Source organism: Pezoporus wallicus, unplaced genomic scaffold, assembly GCF_028554395.1.
Source record: "Pezoporus wallicus isolate ANWC-B61680 ecotype Strahan unplaced genomic scaffold, APGP_CSIRO_Pwel_v1 contig_6974, whole genome shotgun sequence".
In the NCBI taxonomy this organism is placed as follows: Eukaryota; Metazoa; Chordata; class Aves; order Psittaciformes; family Psittacidae; genus Pezoporus; species Pezoporus wallicus.
In genome coordinates, this window is record NW_026636227.1 from 173736 (window position 1) to 191902 (window position 18167).

Genomic DNA, 18167 nt, shown 5'->3' on the forward strand with positions numbered 1-18167 from the left:
AAATTAGGCTCCATATGTAATAAACAACTGTGAGAATAAGTGCTACAAAACTTCATAGTAATTATTCCATTACACATAGCAAAGTAACTTGCAGAGAATAAAACTAATAAGCACTCAGTGTTGATATTTCAAGAATAGTGTGCTTTTAAAATGCTATCAAACAGTGGCAAGCTATGCCAGAAAACACAGCCTCATCCAACAGCTTTAAGAAAATACAGACGCTTACCAAGTCTTAAATTCTGCTACAAAGTACGATAACGTTCCTAGGCTTCATATTGTGCTGTAAAATGCAACAAAAAAAAACCAACCCTAACAAACAAGCAAAGAAAATTCCTTGTTTGCCTGCCAGGTACTTCTGAGACATCTTTTAGTGCTTTTAAAATAATACTATTTCATGTGATTCCTTTTCTGGTTAAGGTTTTCATTGTTCATGTGAGTCCTCTAGGTTTGTTCTCTGTTGACGAGAACACCCTGCCAAATCAAGGTTTTTTGCATTTGTCTCTTCAACAATACCAGACTATTTTCAGTGTCCCTTGACAGAGAAACCTAGTTTGTATACGCAGGAGTTGTATTTGTTGGAGTTAAATAAAGTGAAATAAAGAAAGCTATTCTCTGGAAGAAAAACAATTTGGATCTGGGTCTAGGAAAAAAGAAAGGTGGGTAAAGAGTAAGCACGTCACCTCAAAATGAGTAATTGTCTTATGCTCTGCAGAACTCTAAAGGATTCTTTAGACGGTAACTGTTTACTGTTCCTTTTGCTGCTAGGTAAACATAGTGGAGTGCTTTCCGTAGACATTGAATTTGACTTCACGTCTCTTATTCATTTCTTTTAGAATAAAAAAGAAGAGCAAGAAAAGGAAAGGTGCTATAATACAAACAGCTCTTTCCTTCACCAACTGTATTCATTTACATATGATATACATTGGCTGTGTAACATATATAATTTTGCAACTGCAGTATACTCACCTCTTAGTCAAGTCTGCATTTTATGACTCACGAAGCTGTTAGTCTAGGGCTTAGAAAAAGTAAAAATGTTACTGGAATCACATTATCATGTTTAAAGGCATTTAAATGCTCTGTGTGAACTGTCAGATTAACTGTTGTTGAATTGTTCAAGAAGTATGGGAGATTTCATACAACAATTGACCAGTAAATTTTAGAATAGAAATGCCAGGAAAACACCAGATTTCTACACTGAATTTCAGATTCCCAGCTATTTTGAAATTCCATTTGGAGATTTCCAGTGAAAACTAAGAAAATACTTCATATTTATGTTTGCTTTTGATTGAAAACTACGAAAGCTCAGGGTTAAGAGGTTAGCTTCTGATTTTGTTGCATCCTTTGATTCTGCCTGTATAGTGTACAACTAACAACCCTATTTGCCCATCAGTAATTTCTGGATTTGCTAAGGGGGGGTTATGGCTGCAAGCGTGAATAGAGCATTTGTCTCTCTGCCATGCCATGCTGTCTTAAACCTCTACTCAAAATTATAGAAATGTTTATCTCTCTCAAATTGCTGTGACAGCCGCTATTAATAATTAGATGTCTGTAAGAGAACCATGCATTTTAATGGGGATGGAGTTTCCAATATTGCTGTATACCTATGAGAAACTTGTGAGTATAGCTATATTTTGGCAGTTAAAGTGGAGAAACTTGCACTATAAACTGTTCATGCTGTAGCTGTCCTGAGAATATATAGAGGTTGTCAACCACCAAGGTTGCTGTGTTTTTCAGCAGTCACTCAGTGCCAGGCAGGATGAGAGGGTTGCTACGTTCAGCATCCAAATCCTAGGTGATCTACTGTGGAACAGGAGTCCTTGATTAATATAATTAGACACCAGATGACAGCAACTGCTTCAGTTTGGCTCATCTCATCCTCTTCAAGGTTCAATTTTCCACATCCTTCTTTCCCTGCCAAAGATAACCGTAATAACAACATAAACATAATGTAGAATTCCCAGATTTATAAGCAGCTCAGTAATTAAGCTACCTAATTATGTCCTAGTTTTAGGGTTGCTAGGTGTTGCTGCTTAGCCCAGTGGGTCTCTCGAAGACATCAGCATCATTGTTACCAGATGGCAATAAATCTTTCCTTTCTGTCTCAGACTCCGAACCCAGTCTCCGAGGGCTCAGCTGCTCAGCCTGCTGCGGCTGTACCTTGTCTGAGACATTTTTGGGAAACATAGCCAATTCAGTGCCATTTATCTCCCTCCTTTCTGGGATCTGGAGAAGGTGTTGCTTGTTACTTCACTGTATATGCCAGTTGAAGTGACAGCCTCATAAGACAAGGAGGATACTTCTTGCAATGCTGCCTCTGTGACCATTTTCTCTCATTGTGGTGTATATGGTTTCACTTCTGTGAAGATTCAGCAAGTACCTTAAGCCCCAGTCATACTGAGGCTGGGTTGTTTGTTTTGGTTGGGTTTTGTTGGTTTTTTTTCCTTTCTCTTTCCCCCTACATCGGCAAATTCCCAGTGAATCTGACATCGGTGTTTTTGGTTTTCTGTTGAGGAAATGTGTGGAGGTGACAGCCCATGCCTCATCGGCATTATTGAGGAGGCTGGATTGGATTCTGCAGCCAATTTTCTGAGGTGCTTAATTACTTTGACACTGTCACTGTTAGACTTGGGATCACGTGAGAGTAGCAGCTAGATGTCTAGACCCATATTTCACTGCAGAATGCCTACACTCAAGATCACTGAGCTGTGGCCAAGTGTCAGATGTTGATACGCATGGTCACCTGCTTAGCTGTAGTTTCCTCACAGGATAATAATTGTTTAGGACAGGTAAATATTTTTTTTCCAGCCAGTATAAAAAAATTTATGTCTACTTTGTTTTGAGAGGAGGAAATGGCAGAAGCAGTATTTTCCATGTCAGTGGACTGGTCTCTTTTGCCTGACTGGAAAATGTAATAAACCTTGATAGTTTCTTCAGTGTCACTGCTCCGTTTGGTCAGTTTCAGATATCACTGACCTTTCCCTAATTGAGCAACACTTAAGCCTCTGTTATTTCTCAGCAGTCTCCCAAATGTGTCAGAAGCATTTCTACTTGTTGAGAACTGCAAGCTGGTGCCTTAAAAAAACTGGGGAGTTTTGAGTACCACAAGTTGACAAGTATGTTAATGTGTCATCAAAAAGGAGGCAAAAGAAGTAGCACGTTTTTGAACATGCAAATCCTAAGCAGTCAAATGGCATTGTGTCAGACAGATACAAAATGCCTTCCTTGGGCTCAGAATAACTTTATGAGCAGATAATTTATAGGAAGATAAAAGACTCTGAAAACATGAAATTATGACAAAGTGCATCCTTACATGCAATTTAACTGTTGCTACAGTGGTTATGCTTTGAATACAAATGAAGAACAGCAATTAGCAGATAATTTCCTAAGTAACTAAGTTCCAGGATTCACCCTGCAAAACATATTATTTCTCAGCAGTATTGTTTCTAAATACCGTTAATCACATCTGAGACGAGACATTGACAGCAGTTTTTGTTTGGCAGTGAAGGAGATATCTTATTTTTTAACATAAATTATATATTGTTTATGTTCTTTTCAAACACTGATTAATTTCTAAGCTACCTAGAATAGAAGAGTTTATATATTTTATATATGAAGTATAGGAATATAGGAATATATTTTTTTTTCAATGGTTAGTTCACATTTTTCCTTCAACTGATGTAAACTCATTGATAGTTGACTTGTGGTAACATCTGTCCTGATAAAATATTAGTATAGAATCTATACATATTAATGTTTTAGGTCAGAGAAGTCTGTTTTTTGTGTGAGGTTGACCCATTTTGTAAAGATTAAAGTTTATGATACTAGAACAGCAATTTGAAGAATTGAGCAAACCTTGCAAACTGTTGGCTAACTGAATGGATGATGATCAGCTGTTAGTTTTGGTTGTGTTGTTTTGTAACAGCCCCTCCCCACCAATACTGTGTACATACCTAGTAGATGTATGCCTAGTCCAATTTTGCTGTCCAAGCTTTCACAATTTCTGAGTATAAAAGTATCTAATTCGTGGTAAGATGTCAACATAGGCAAGCACAGAATTGGTTACCTTACCCAATTGCACCAGTGTGTATTTCCTGCTGAAGTCAGTTAAAAGCAGTATGTATTCTGAACTTAAAATTTATGAAGCCGCAACTGGGGTCTTCTACTGCTCACAGGTCTCACTGTGTCCTCTTGGAGCACCAGAAGGACTGAAGTAGGTGGTGGGCTGTCTAACCTGTGATACATCAAGTTTTCATTCTTTCATGGTCAAGGTGAGCAGGAGAACATGGTGTGCATATACTCAACAAGTATTTTGAGCCAGCACTACATTTCTCTCTTTACATAGAAAAAGCCTTCACAGCTCAAACATACAATGAATTATTGCCAGAGATCAACTGTTGCATATAAGCAGAGCTGCTGTAACTGTAGCTGTTTGTCTTGTGCAAATTCGGTTAGATGTCTGCATCTGAACTGGTAGAGTACTTAGTAAAAAAGAAATAAGTACTTCTAAGGCATATTTCTTCTGATATATTTTATCTGTCTACTTTAGAATGAGGTGAATCGCTCCACACAGCTGTCATTTCTCCATGCTGTATATAAGGCATCTAGATGACTGAATAGGATGTAGGTAATTACTTTGCACTTTGACTATGTAACTGACAGGAAATGTAATATGAAATGCATTTGCTTAAGTCTTCACAAGAGAGGACATAAGCTAGAATATTTTTCTTCATATCTGTGGTGGGGTAACAGCATCCATATTGTCAGTTGTTGAAGTTCAGCTGACACAAAACAACTTGTGAACCCATAATATGTTTTTATCTACATTTTCTGTGGTATTGAAAGTAGTTGAAACTCTTAGCACTGGAAAACCCCAGATTCAGTATGCTGGAATGTTTCAGATTTAATTTAGCTCCTCTGTTATTTTGAGTCAATTATGTGTATCACTGGGAGATCAAATAATAATAATAATAATAATAATAATAATAGGTCTCTGCTACTGTGTTTCCTGGCTGGCTGCCTGAAGAAAAACCTTTCTCCTTTGCCCCCCCTTTGTGAGTACTTAATCAAATTAGCTTGAAATAGGAAAAGTTATATACATATCAAAGGAAAATATTTAACTATAAATTACCTGCTTGTTTCTTGGGTTTACTCTCCTCCCTCTAAACAGGAAGGAAGTACTAGAGTTAGTGTTTTTTGCCTTTTAGCTGTTTCCAGTCCATTAAGGTCATTTTACATAGCCCGAGGTCAAGAGGACATAGGGCAATCCAAATTCTCCTCTCCTGTGAACTAGTGTAATTGATGGCTCAGAGCCTACTGGAAGTGACATGCAAAGATTTAAATAGTTATAATGACACACAGTATAAGCTAGAGGTGATGAAAAATCATGACAATGTAACCAATAGGCAGCATTGTTCTTAGATTTTCTTGTGTTAAAAGTAACATTGCTTTTCTATTTGTGCTGGTTAAACTGGCTTTTTCATCAATTGGCATAAGAATTACAATAAACTGTCTGAAAGTCTGGCAATTCAGAGTTGAGAATTTCAATTTTTTAAAAGTGAAACTTAATTTTATCTCATAAAATAAATTCATGATCAAGTCATGGAAAATGAATTATGATTAGAATTAGATTGAAATCCCTAATTCTTTCCTGAACACATTTCCTATGGAATAGACCTAAAGTGCAAGTGAATAGAGACACTTGTTCTATCCTAGCTCAGCACTTCTTGTGCAGAAAAAAATTGTTTGGTCTTAAGTAGTATTAGCCCTAGTCCTTATGCAAGTATTGAATTTACTACAGGTTTCTCTGAAGAAAGAAAGAACTTAGCATGTACTAGCATACTTCCATTGAAAAAACAAAACTAAAACAAAAGAAGATGAAAAAACAAAATATATTTGTGACTTATCTTTTCATATGGTATGTCTTCAAAAAAAGAATTTAAAAATTAAATTTGGTTGAACATAGTATAGTAGTCATTGAAATAATTTTGGATATTTATGGAAGGATTAAAATAAAATTATTCTGAGATATCTAAAAATGCAGTCCTTTGTATTTTAACTAGGCTTAGATGCACAATTATCTTGGGCTCTGTTTATTATCACTGCAAAAGTGAAGGCATTTTCAGAGATGTTATTCATCTGTTCTGACAGCAAATGAATTGCTCCTGAGAAATGCCTGTTTGTCTGTACTGATTGTAGGTGCGGTGTTAGATGACACTCAGATGTGGATATCTCTTATGCCAATATCATCATCTGGTTTGAAGATTTTCCTCCTATCACAAAGAAATAAAATGACCTTGGTTTAAATTTCCTTAAGTCATGTTTGTCCTTGAACATCTACAGAAAATTCACCCAATCTAATTGAAGCACAGAAGTCAAGTACTCATTGCTATAAACTTAGTATTCCATGAAGAAAGACAGCATGATGATACAAATTTTAATGAAATAAATGATTCGATAATTGCTCAGAGGGAACTGAAGGTAGTATTTCTTAGGTATCTTAATGAAGTGCCTAAGGTTACAGAGGTGATATCATTAGGTCTGGATTCATAGAATAGTTAGGGTTGGAAAGGACCTTAAGATCATCTAGTTTCAACCCCCCTCCCATGGGCAGGGACACCTCACACTAAACCATATCACCCAAGGCTTCATCCAGCCTGGCCTTAAACACTGTCAGGGATGGAGCATTCATAACTCCCCTGGGCAGCCCATTCCAGTGCCTCACCACCCTAACAAGAAAGAACTTCCTCCTTATGTCCAACCTAAACTTCCCCTGTTTAAGTTTTAACCCGTTACCCCTTGTCCTGTCACTACAGTCTCTAATGAAGAGTCCCTCCCCAGCATCCCTATAGGCCCCCTTCAGATACTGGAAGGCTGCTATGAGGTCTCCACTCAGCCTTCTCTTCTCCAGGCTGAACAGCCCCAACTTCTACCCATAAGTTCTCACTTAAGTACTCAAATCATTTAAATCTGTCCCAAAGACACCAGAGTGCCTAAATTCTATCTGCCTGGTCCTATGGTAGAAATCATAGATCTGCAGTCATATGCACTTCCTAGGAAGGTGGTTGTAGAAAGATGTAAGGGTACCTTTGCACTCCTAAGAGAGGAGAAAAGTCTTGAACTAACTACTCAGTAGAGAAATGCTAAAATATGTGTCTTCAGACTTGTCATTCTTAGGATTCAGGGATCTCCCTACACTAGGGAGATACATACAGGAGTCTTTATTTCGTCCTTTCAGCAGTGACTTTCGGCTTTTAAGTCACATACTGCGTTATTTATATGCTAGCTACTGACTTTCAAAATGTATCATTTTGCTGCTCTTGGTTTTGTTCCTTAAGCTTTACTTAGAAGAATCAAATACTTTTTTACTACCATATCAATGCAGTGAGGTGTACAAGATTCAACAACCAGACTAGTGCTGTTGGTCTCATTGAACTGGTTGTGGAAATGTATAAAAGCATTTTCTAATATGCAGGTGTAGTTTGGTGCCAGAAATAACTTTCCCAATATGTTAGCAAATGAAAGTCTGGCTCTTGATTCCTGTACCAGTGAGCTGTCAGCAATGAGACAATTGATGAAAGATTGGCTAACCAACTTGCAATACTTCTTTATATATTTTGGCAAAGATATGAGTCTAAAGAGATGATATTCATTTAATTAAAGGAAATTGACATATTGATATATCTCTCTATATATGTCTTTGATGTAACAGTGGATTACAGCAGATAGCATAATGCTGTGTTCCAATACGTGTTTTGGGTTGTCATGGTTTAAACCCAGTCAGGTAATCCGTTCGCTCACTTCCCCCCCCTTTCTTGCCCTCCCCCTGCTCCCGAAGGGACAGAGAGGAGAATCGAAAAGAATGCAACTCCCACGGGTTGAGATAAGAACAGTTTAGTAACTAAGGTATAACACAAATCACTACTGATATCACCAATAATAACAACGATAAAGGAAATAACAAGGGAAGAGAATACAACACCTCAGCACCAGCTGACCGACAACTCGCCCCCCTCAGCCTGACCAAGCACCGACCGATACCTCCTCCAACCCTGCAGTCTCCCAGCCCTTCCGGCTCACTCCCAGTTCCATCCTGGGCATGACATGCTGTGGTATGGAATACCTCTTTGGTCAGTTTGGGTCAGGTGTCCTGTCTCCGCTACCTCCTGGCTTCCCCTCCTCCCTGGCAGAGCATGAGGCTCACAAAGTCCTTGGCCAAACCAAAACATCGCTATCAGCTCTGTTCCTGAGACGAAAGTCAAAACACCGCACTGCACCAGCTACCAAGGAGGAGAAACATGACTGCTACTGCTGAACCCAGGACATGGGTATAAAGAATTTTGTTATAAAATCAGCAAAACATAGAATTCAGCTAGGTTGATCTTTGAAAGGACTTTTGGATTACTAGGAATGACATTCAGAGTTGTGCTTAAGGACAGGATGCATTATACAGATCAATCTTTGAACATGGTGACAGATTTTAGACAGTATCTCCAAGACTGGTTATGTTTTGCTTTGTTCTGATAGCCACTGCGCAGAATGCTGAACACTCTGTGGCAAGAAATTGGCTCTGTCATGAGCATTATAGCAAGGCAAATTCTTTTAAAACACCTTTAATAGCCTGAATGGAAGACTCAACAGTAAAGAATGTACATAGGAATCAATCAGAAAGAAGAAAGGTGTTGCAAAATTAGAGCTTGGAAAAGTTTCTTTAATACGTTTTTAGCATATTTTTGTTTTGCTCTTTTTTTGTTTGTTTCCTGGTTTTTGGGGGGGTTTCTGGGTTTCTGTTTTTTTTTTCTGTGTTGTTTTTTAGTTTTTTTTTTAATAAAGGAAGGCATAATAAAATAATAATTAACTCATTAATGAAGGATCTAAGAATATTATAACCAAGTTAAATGGATTTACATGATGTCCCTTTGACAGTTTGCATACACTAAATTATTTTTTCCAAGAACATGGAAACAACAGTTAACCGAAGTTATCCTATAAATTGAGTATCAGAAGGCAATGCATTGCACTTGGCTCTTGCTCTAGATGATGTGGATTCTGCTCTTCTCCTTCAAAGATGTGCTCTAATTTTTTCAATCCTTTCAGATGTAATAGTGTCATTTTAAAATTTTTTACCACTGCCTTGCAAAAATGCAGATAACTACTGCTGAAAGGTGCAAGGTAGTGGAAAAAGGTATGTCAAATCTTTGCACAATAGCAAGATACACTCATTGATCATCCTGAAACTTTGTAGACATCAAGGTGCATTGTAGCAAAAAATGCTCAATGTGCTGTAAGCTGTTTGAAAAATATAGGGATATGGTTATATAGTCTTTCTGGATTTCTTTTTGGGTGTTTGTTTTAGTAAAGTACAATTTACTATAGTTTAAATAGAGTGTTATTGCTTTGTATTTAGTATTAATATATCAGTACAATTGTATATGCATTTCATTTGTTTAAATTTAATTTTACAGTCTATTATAATAGTTGATACTAATCCATTGCCATAAATGCATGAGACCAGACACTACTTTTAATAAATGAAAAAAGATTTTCCTTTTTTTTTTTTTTCTGTAAGTAGTATGTCTTAACATATCTGTTTTTGTCAGAGCTAGTAATATTTATGTGGTGTGTGGGTTACATATCACTCTCTTTCTGAATACCTACTTTTTTTTTTTTTTTTTTTACTCTTTTTATTTAGAAGCCATCTCATATTCGTCAGATGTGGATAATTTATCTTACATTCTTTTCTATACTTCCTATAGATTTGTATCTTGCTTTTTATTTTCTCATGCTATTATCCAGAATTACTTATGGTCTTAGTTTCAGATAGGTATGAACATGATAAATGTACGCCATGTTGTTTTCCATTTTCTCCCTGAATTGCTACATACATGAACAGAAAAATATTTAATACTGGTTGCACTATTGCAGGTCTATCATAATGCATCTTTTGTTGTTCCACCTTCACTTTCTTTTTTTATTACAGATTTCTTGGACAGTTTTCTGTAGCTTAATTTTAAAAGAGCTTTCAAGGATACTATTTAGAGTTACATTATGACTCTCATCTTTGCAGAGATGAAAGTTTTAGAATATGGCAACTTTGTATTACAAGATGTCAGTATTTCAATAATCCTTCCCACCTATTACATTCTGCCAAAACTTTTTGAAAATTCTTAGTCAAACTTTGTGTTGATGTGCGAGTTAGAGTAATCTTTAGATGATATCTTCCTTTTTTTTATTATTTAATATTTTATGCCTATTCTCTTACGACGACCAAACTGTGCAAGGATGGATATTGTGCAACTATGTGTTTTCACTGTCACACTCCTGCAGTAATGGCAATTGTCTAATATCGGCATCTCCATAAGCAGTACTTTCTCAGAATTTTAGATGAGGAATGTGTAACTTGTCTTTTGTTTGTAAAACATAGTGACCAGTAATGTCTGTTTGTGCCCCTTTGGGATTCAATGTTTACGATGGAAGTTGTCCTGAAAAGTCTAGGTTTGTCAATGACTGGGAAGCTAGCAGCCTTGTAGGATGATAGCTTAAAGCAAGCTTGTAAATGAATGTTCTAAAAATATTTAAAAGATTTGGATACAAGTATGGTTTAGATCACTGTTAAACCAAAGAACAAAGAGATTAGAGAGACTCTTCACTGCTGAAATAAAAATGGAATTATCAGATTATAACTGTCATGTCCTGGATAAGCAGAAACATTAAGCTGTCAAAAGGCATGCAGGTCAGCCCAATGTTCCTTCTTACTTCTTCCTAGTGGGCAACAATGAGCATCACATCTCACTTGCATGTTGATCTCTACATGTTATCCAAAGAAATTTCGGAAACACAATGGCAGTATTTATTGTTACACAAGTGAATGCCTTATAAATGCTTGATCAAAACTCACCGATTTAACATCTATCTTAATTTTCAAAACTGAATCTACTTTAATAGTCAATTATTAAGTTTTTCATCCAATTCAGATGTGCTGAACATCAAAGCTTCTCTATTCTGTGTTCCTTCTGTGACAATTATTTCTATAAACTGTGTATGTTTCCCAAAACCTGTTACTTCTAAAATGATACATGCACTTTTATCTGATTACCATGGGACACTGAATAATTTGGATAATTGAAGTTGAACTGTGCTGCGAATTCCTTGCTCTTGCATTCCTAAAGTGAGAGCAGCTTCAAAACAGGGGTGTTTTCTATTAAATACTCTCCCCTCTGTTTTAGGTGTGGGCTACTAAATGAGGGAAGTTACCCTTATTCTCTCTGCTGTGGTTCTTTTATTTATCATCTTGCAATATAGCATGAAATATCATTTTTGTTATATTTGCAGTGTTTCATGTTGTCTCCATCTGACCTGCACCTCACTTCATACACTAAAAAACTTCAGTGGAGAACAAAATATTCTTTGTTAAAGAGCAAGTAGTACAACTTCATCATGTAGTGATTTGTTATCACTTTTCACTGAATTCAGTCCGCTAATCTTTACATGTGCCGTGTAATTCCAGTGTTCTTGTGGGAAAGACAGTTGAGCACTAAAGGTGAGAAAGTAATATTGGATCAACCTACTAATTGTTCAGTCTCCTGCCTCTTCTGAGTGTGATCAGATGGCAGCATGGAGTTCCTAATCACTTGACTACACCAGTTTTAGATGCTGCTGCTTTCGAGCCAATAATAAATTTTAGGGAATTATAGGATCATAGAATGGTTAGGGTTTAAAGGACTTTAGGATCATCTAATTCCAAACTCCCTGCCATGGGTAGGGACACCTCACACTAGACCATGTTGGCCAAGGCCCTGTCCAATTTGACCTTGAACACTGCCAGGGATCCACAACTTCCTTGGGCAACCTGATCCAGTGCCTCATCACCCTCACAGTAAAGAACTTCTTATATCTAACCTGAACTTCTCCTGTTTAAATTAAAACCCATTACCCCTTGTCCTATTGGTACAGTCCCAAATGAATAGTCCCTATCCAACAACCTTGTAGGCCCCCTTCAGATACTGGAAGGCTGCTATGAGGTTTCCATGCAGCCTTCTCTTCTTCTCCAGGCTGAACAAGCCCAATTTTCCCAGCCTGTCTTCATACGGGAGGTGCTCCAGCCCCCTGATCACCCCTGTGGCCCTCCTCTTTACTTGCTTGTGTTTAAGTTCATTTTCAAGTACAATTTTTTATATAATCTATGCAGTTCTGTTTAACCAAATATCTTGAGCTATGAATATCCAGTCAAAGTAAGAAATACAATTTTTGTTTTCATATGAACATGAACTCAAGTGCAAAGCCCAATAGTTCTGGCCTACTATTCATTGTTTCAGTAAATATTCCTTTCAATAAAATGTATTCTTAAAATGTTTGTTCTAGAGAACAAACTAGAATCATGAAGATATATCAAGGGCATGCATTTTAAGAGCTTCTCTAAAATCAGAAGATAGTAGTAGTAGTAGTTGACATAGTATTCATTCATCATTAGTTCTCACAGTACCCATATATTTGGAATCCTTTTTTTTTTTATTTCGGAAGCAATTTCACTTGCTTCCATTTGAGAATTTTGTACTTATTGATATATTCCAATGTGAGAAATCTTATGTAAGAATTTTAAGGGCAAGTTTCTCAGTAAAAAGTCAATTTGATAAAATTTATGCAGTATCACAAAATAAATGTAACCTTCCAGATATGTACATATAAAAATTTAGCTGTTGTTATTATTTGCATGACATGAAAAAGTATCTTCTTATAAGATCTTCTTGTCAGGTATCATAGTACTTGCAATTGTGTAGATTCCTTCTTCAGTGACAGAACTATGAGCTTGATGTAATAATTTTTTATTTCAGCAGAACTTTGTGAGTGCACTGCTTTGTGTCTATGCATCATAAATTGCAGTTTTGTAAAGTCTTGCCTTAGCTTTCAGTCTTCATTACAGTATTATATGATAGTAACTGCAATTATTTTTATTGTGTGATGTTTTGCCTATTAGAATTTTTGTGTCAGGTTCCACATAACAATTTTACAAAGAAAAAAGAAATGTGATCCTTATTCATTAAAAATTACAGATTCAAAATACCAGAAGGGCAACTCTAGACTTGTTTCAAGGCACATGCAAGATCAATGGTACCAAAACCACATGTGAATCTCATGATTTTTTTTTTTTTTTTATTTTTCTTTCTTCTTTTCTTTTTCTTCAGAGATTTAAAATAACCCTGTTTTGTGATATTATTTTTCTGTTATATGTAAAATATAATTCATATGAAACTACAGATACATAATTGAAATTCATCAACCTTGTCTTGATCCTGTGATGGTTGTGACAGATCCTGTGGTAGAATGTTCTTTCAGGGAGCTCCTGAACAGAGAAGCTGAGGCTCAGAAAGGGTAACTTTTGAAGTACCAGTGAATGTTTGCATGTCTTGTCAAAATGAGACTGAAACCGTGCTAGAGATTCAGGGTATTTTGAATTGAAGATGTGATTTTCTAGTCTGAGTGTAATCTGCGCTACCAGTTTCAGTGAAGTAAAAATGTCTAGCAAAACCTGGCTGTAAGTATGCACTAACATGGCAACTGCCATATGTGGGGAAAGATCATTAAAAAAAAAAAAAGAAATAAAAAAATCTTTGGATGCTCCTATCTTTTAAACAGATAATGGCAGGAAAAATCCATCACCATTCTTGAAATCCTCAAGATTGTTTCTGTTTGCTTGTATCTGAGGAAAGCAAAAAGCAAGTCAAGTCTCTGTGCATCAGTCTCCTCATGCTAGCTTCTCTGTATATTGTCCCTATACTATATTCCTGTGATGAAATACATTTCTGAATGCAAAGCTGATATTAAGACTTGCTTTGCTTTATGGAGAGTGTTTCATATAATTGCCAAGTTTCTTCAGATGGCTTTCCAAAGAGCAAACTCCATTGGCCTTTTGTGCAAGTTGTACATGCAGTGAGCAGAAGTGGCACAGTGCTGGTCAGAGAGTTACATGCTACCCATAAATGTTAATTATAAGGTAGAAAAAAGGCCAGTACTTCATGAAGACAAAACACTCAGAGTGGCTAGTCAGAATAACTTTGTTGAATTTCGCTGGTGGTGAGCTGCTTATGCATATACACTGTGTTACTTACTTAAAGTGTAAGGGCTCTGACATGCACTTAGAAGTTTCCTATTTCAGTGGCTGATGAATATCAAAAAGGAAATTTATTTAATACTATAATTCTTTCATTGTATTTAAATATTTTCAATGCAGGAAATTATCAGGAGAGCATGTATGCTTGGATTTCATCCATCAAAATGGATTATTGTAATGGGCTCTACATGGGGTGGCTTCTTAAAACCACTCAAACTTTATCTGGTGCAGTACACATCTGTGCTCTCACTAAGTGGTGTTTCTTACAAGAAAAATAGCTCTACTGTATTTTTAGATGTAAGTTTAAACCTATCTATCGTCTACTTATGCACCATGGCCAGTCTTTTCTGTAGACGGTAAAGGAAGTGTTACTGTAAGCCATCAATGCCGTAGAATCAAACCTCAAATGCAATGATATAGCACATGTCTGAGGAAGTCTTTGACTCTGTGATAGTGTTTAAATTCTAATGAGATGATATGCTCAAGATGAGATCCTGGGGATTAAATGCAAAAGAACTAGAATAAGGGTGTTTGAATCCTTGGCTTTGGAAGTTGACTCTTCTCTGACTAATTCATCAGCTTTTTTTCCTAAAAGAAAACTATGTGGATTACTGCAGATGGTGGAGGACTTAGATTTGCGAAAATGAAGTGTGTTTTTAACATTGGGCACTTTTTTAATAACATAGATAAGAAGACTCCTAGAAACTTGAAATAAAAGCCAGATGTCTGAAAGGGTGACTATAAAAGGAAGTTTAAAAATATTAGATTGTCATCTGTGCTGTTTATTAATGGAGTCAAAGATCTGTACTGAGCAGGCTGTGTATAATGAATAATTTATGAACAAAGCGTGACCTTTTCCTACTTGTAAATTACCCACAAGTAGACTTTGAGGTTTAGAAATCTGGTTGTTGAGAGTTGTTTGATCAACTTAAGTCAACAAACTTCAGTATATATTCAGTAAGATTTCACTACCAGTAGTTTATGATTACATAAATTGCATGAAGTTGTTTCTACTCCTTATTTGGATGCCTGAAAAATCTTACAAAGAATGACTTGCAAATACAGTGTGAACATTTGTGCAAACAATTTTCTGCAGAATATGTAGGAGTCTTGAACTCTCTGTGACCATGCTTACTGACAGCATTCCTTGTATTCCTTAAAGTGACAGCTTAAGAAAAATGAATTGAAAGAGTTTTGGTTAATTTTCTTCACATTAATTACCCTGTATTTCTTTTGGTGATGTTTCATGCAGTTTCACTGATAATTCAACAGGTGTCTCAAACACAGTGTTATCTGAGTTGCTATCAGTTGCCTCCTATGAGAGCTTTAAAACTCAGCTGGTCAGTGAGCAAGCAACCTGCTCAAATCGAATTTGCCCTGCTGACAGGGCAGAGTTTGGAGTAGATGACCCCAAAGCTCTCTTAACAGCCTAAATTATTCTACATGTCTATGATGTGGATACTTGGATGAACGTTAATAACTTCTGCTCCTAAGATTTTTTCTAAGTGGGCTTCCTTAGTGTTCGTTCTTGAATTTGTCCATTATATTCCAATTGTATATAGTTTCAGACTATAGATCAGAATGTACTGTAGTTCCTATAGTCTCTATATGTGCTATATAAATGCAAAGTTTTTCATGGAAATAACATTTCTCTTAGATTTTCTTTTATGCAAGTAACATTCTAGTGCAAAAGGCAAGCATATGGGTTCAAAGTGATCTTTGATAATAATAGAAGTAAAACCCTATATATCATCAGGGATAATTAACACTGGAATCTGTTTTGCTGGATGCAGTTATCATTCTAAGGAAAAGTTGCTATAAACTAACACACCGTCTTTCATCTATTTGAGGGCATCCATGTGTCTTTTCAGTGAAATGGAGATTTCAGTTAGTTATTACATTATGTGAAATTATAATTTTTACATAAGTTTCCATTTTCAGTAAACCATATTTCAGACAGAGCTTCTCTGGGGGAGTTCAGAGGAAAAGAATTCCCTCACATACAGACACAATTTACCAGCACACAAACATTTTTTTCTCTTCATGTTACAAGACATCTTTATTTGGGCATAATTCACTGTTTTCCATGCTTATGCCAATTTGATAATGTTGGTTTATTCATATCAAAATATTATTTCTTGAGAATAGATAAAATTAGCAAATTAATATATATAATTCCAAGTAGTCTAGATTTTCAGAGTATTTAGTTAAAATGTCTCTGTTTCTAAGACACTTCATAGATCATGTTTTGACTTTTATCCATTTTGTGCAGTAAACCAATGAAACATAAGGAATGGATAGGCAACCTCCACTTTGCAGATGTTACAAAAAGCATTGAATACAGCTCATGTATCAGGTGCTACGTTTGGCTTGTCAGCATGTGAGAAATTATTTCTGTGGGTGCCAAATGGCTGTCAAAGTTCCTCTAAAACCAAATGAGGACAGTTTTGCTGTGATTCTCATTATCTCTTACTGCCTAACTACTTGCTTTTTTTTTTTTCTTTTCTTTCTCTGTTAACTTACTTCTTTTATAGCTTCTGATGATTCCACAGTCAGGAGTACCAGCAATAGGATTATGTAGTGACAATCTAGCAGTCTAGTAGTCCCAACTGTTTAGCTGTTTATAGATGTGAAACACAAAGCAAGTAAGCAGAAATCAGCAAGGAAAGCTTTTTAGCACCTCCATGGCTGTGCTTCTTTAACAGTAACAGTGCTCCTTCATTTCTCTTCTTATATTCTCTTTTGCCTTCAACGCCTCTGTTGATACCAGGCTTTGTCACCCTAAGTCTCAAAAATCATTCATGACCCAAGAGCGTTTTCTGTTTCCCCTTCTTTAACTCATCCTGATTTGCTGTATTTTTCACAGATGACATCCTCTATATAAGACAGTCTTGTTTCCACATATCTGGGCTGAAGACTGACATTCTCATGCACCTAAAAAGGCAGTTCATTTGTCTAAAACAAGCAGATTTGCATAAGCAGTGTGTTATTTTTACATCTGAGAAGTCAGCTTATATGATGTTCTTAGCCTTTCTCAGTTTGTCAATTACATTTATTGCACCTCATATGGCCTTTATTTCTACAGAATCTTCTTTTCTTGTCCTCTATGCCAGCTATTTTAGCATCCTCTCAGTTCAATAGTACACTGTTATCCTTTCCCCCAACTTTGTTCTCATTAAGGCACAGTTTCTATAATTGTTCTCTCGCGTTCTTCTGTGAAATCACTTACAAACACATCACATAGAGCCAATGAATTATGGAAGTTCGGCAGAAAGGCAGAGAGTTCATGAATGCAAAGGTTTTGGGGTGTTTTTTTTTGTTTTGTTTTGTTTTCCAGTAGTTGTACAGTCTGATATTCAAGGCGCTTAACCACAGAATATTAATTTGCCTTTTGGAAAATCCCATCCTGTTTATGTCGTCTCATCAGTGTGAGTTTTTCTCCACAAGAGGGATCCCAGATCTGCTTGCTTGACCCTGAGTGTAGTTTCAGTGACTTAGATCAGGGTGGGCAGGCATCTGTATGCAGATGGAAGGATCAAGAGGTGGATAAGAAGGGGCACTGTATAGACTAAGTGGAAGAGATGGGAGGATTTAATGGAAAAGACTGAAGCTGGAGTTAATGGGTATAAGCATGTATTTCTGGGAAAGGCAACAGAGGACATTTCCCATTTTGAAATGTGCTTTCAGATCTCTAATCATTGTGGAGATACTGCAGGGACTCCTGAATATGTGTCAGCTGTTCTCAGACTGATTTCTGAAACCGTCAGAGTTTATTTAACACATTATATTTGGATTTGTTATAAAAACTGCTAGACTGTTTCATTGCTGCTGTTTGCAGTATTAAAGCTAGGGGAGTACCTCTAATTTTGTTCTTTCTTTTGCAAAATATTTTGAGAAAAATATTCTTCCTTGCAACAGCAAATGTACTTTAAGTGCTTCCGTGCAGGTGTTTTCTTTGTACAGCAGAATTAGTTTAATCTTCTCATACATATGCACAAAGGTAGAACATTAATATATTTAGACCATTTGATTGGTTACCTTCTATTTACAATGTCATAAAAAA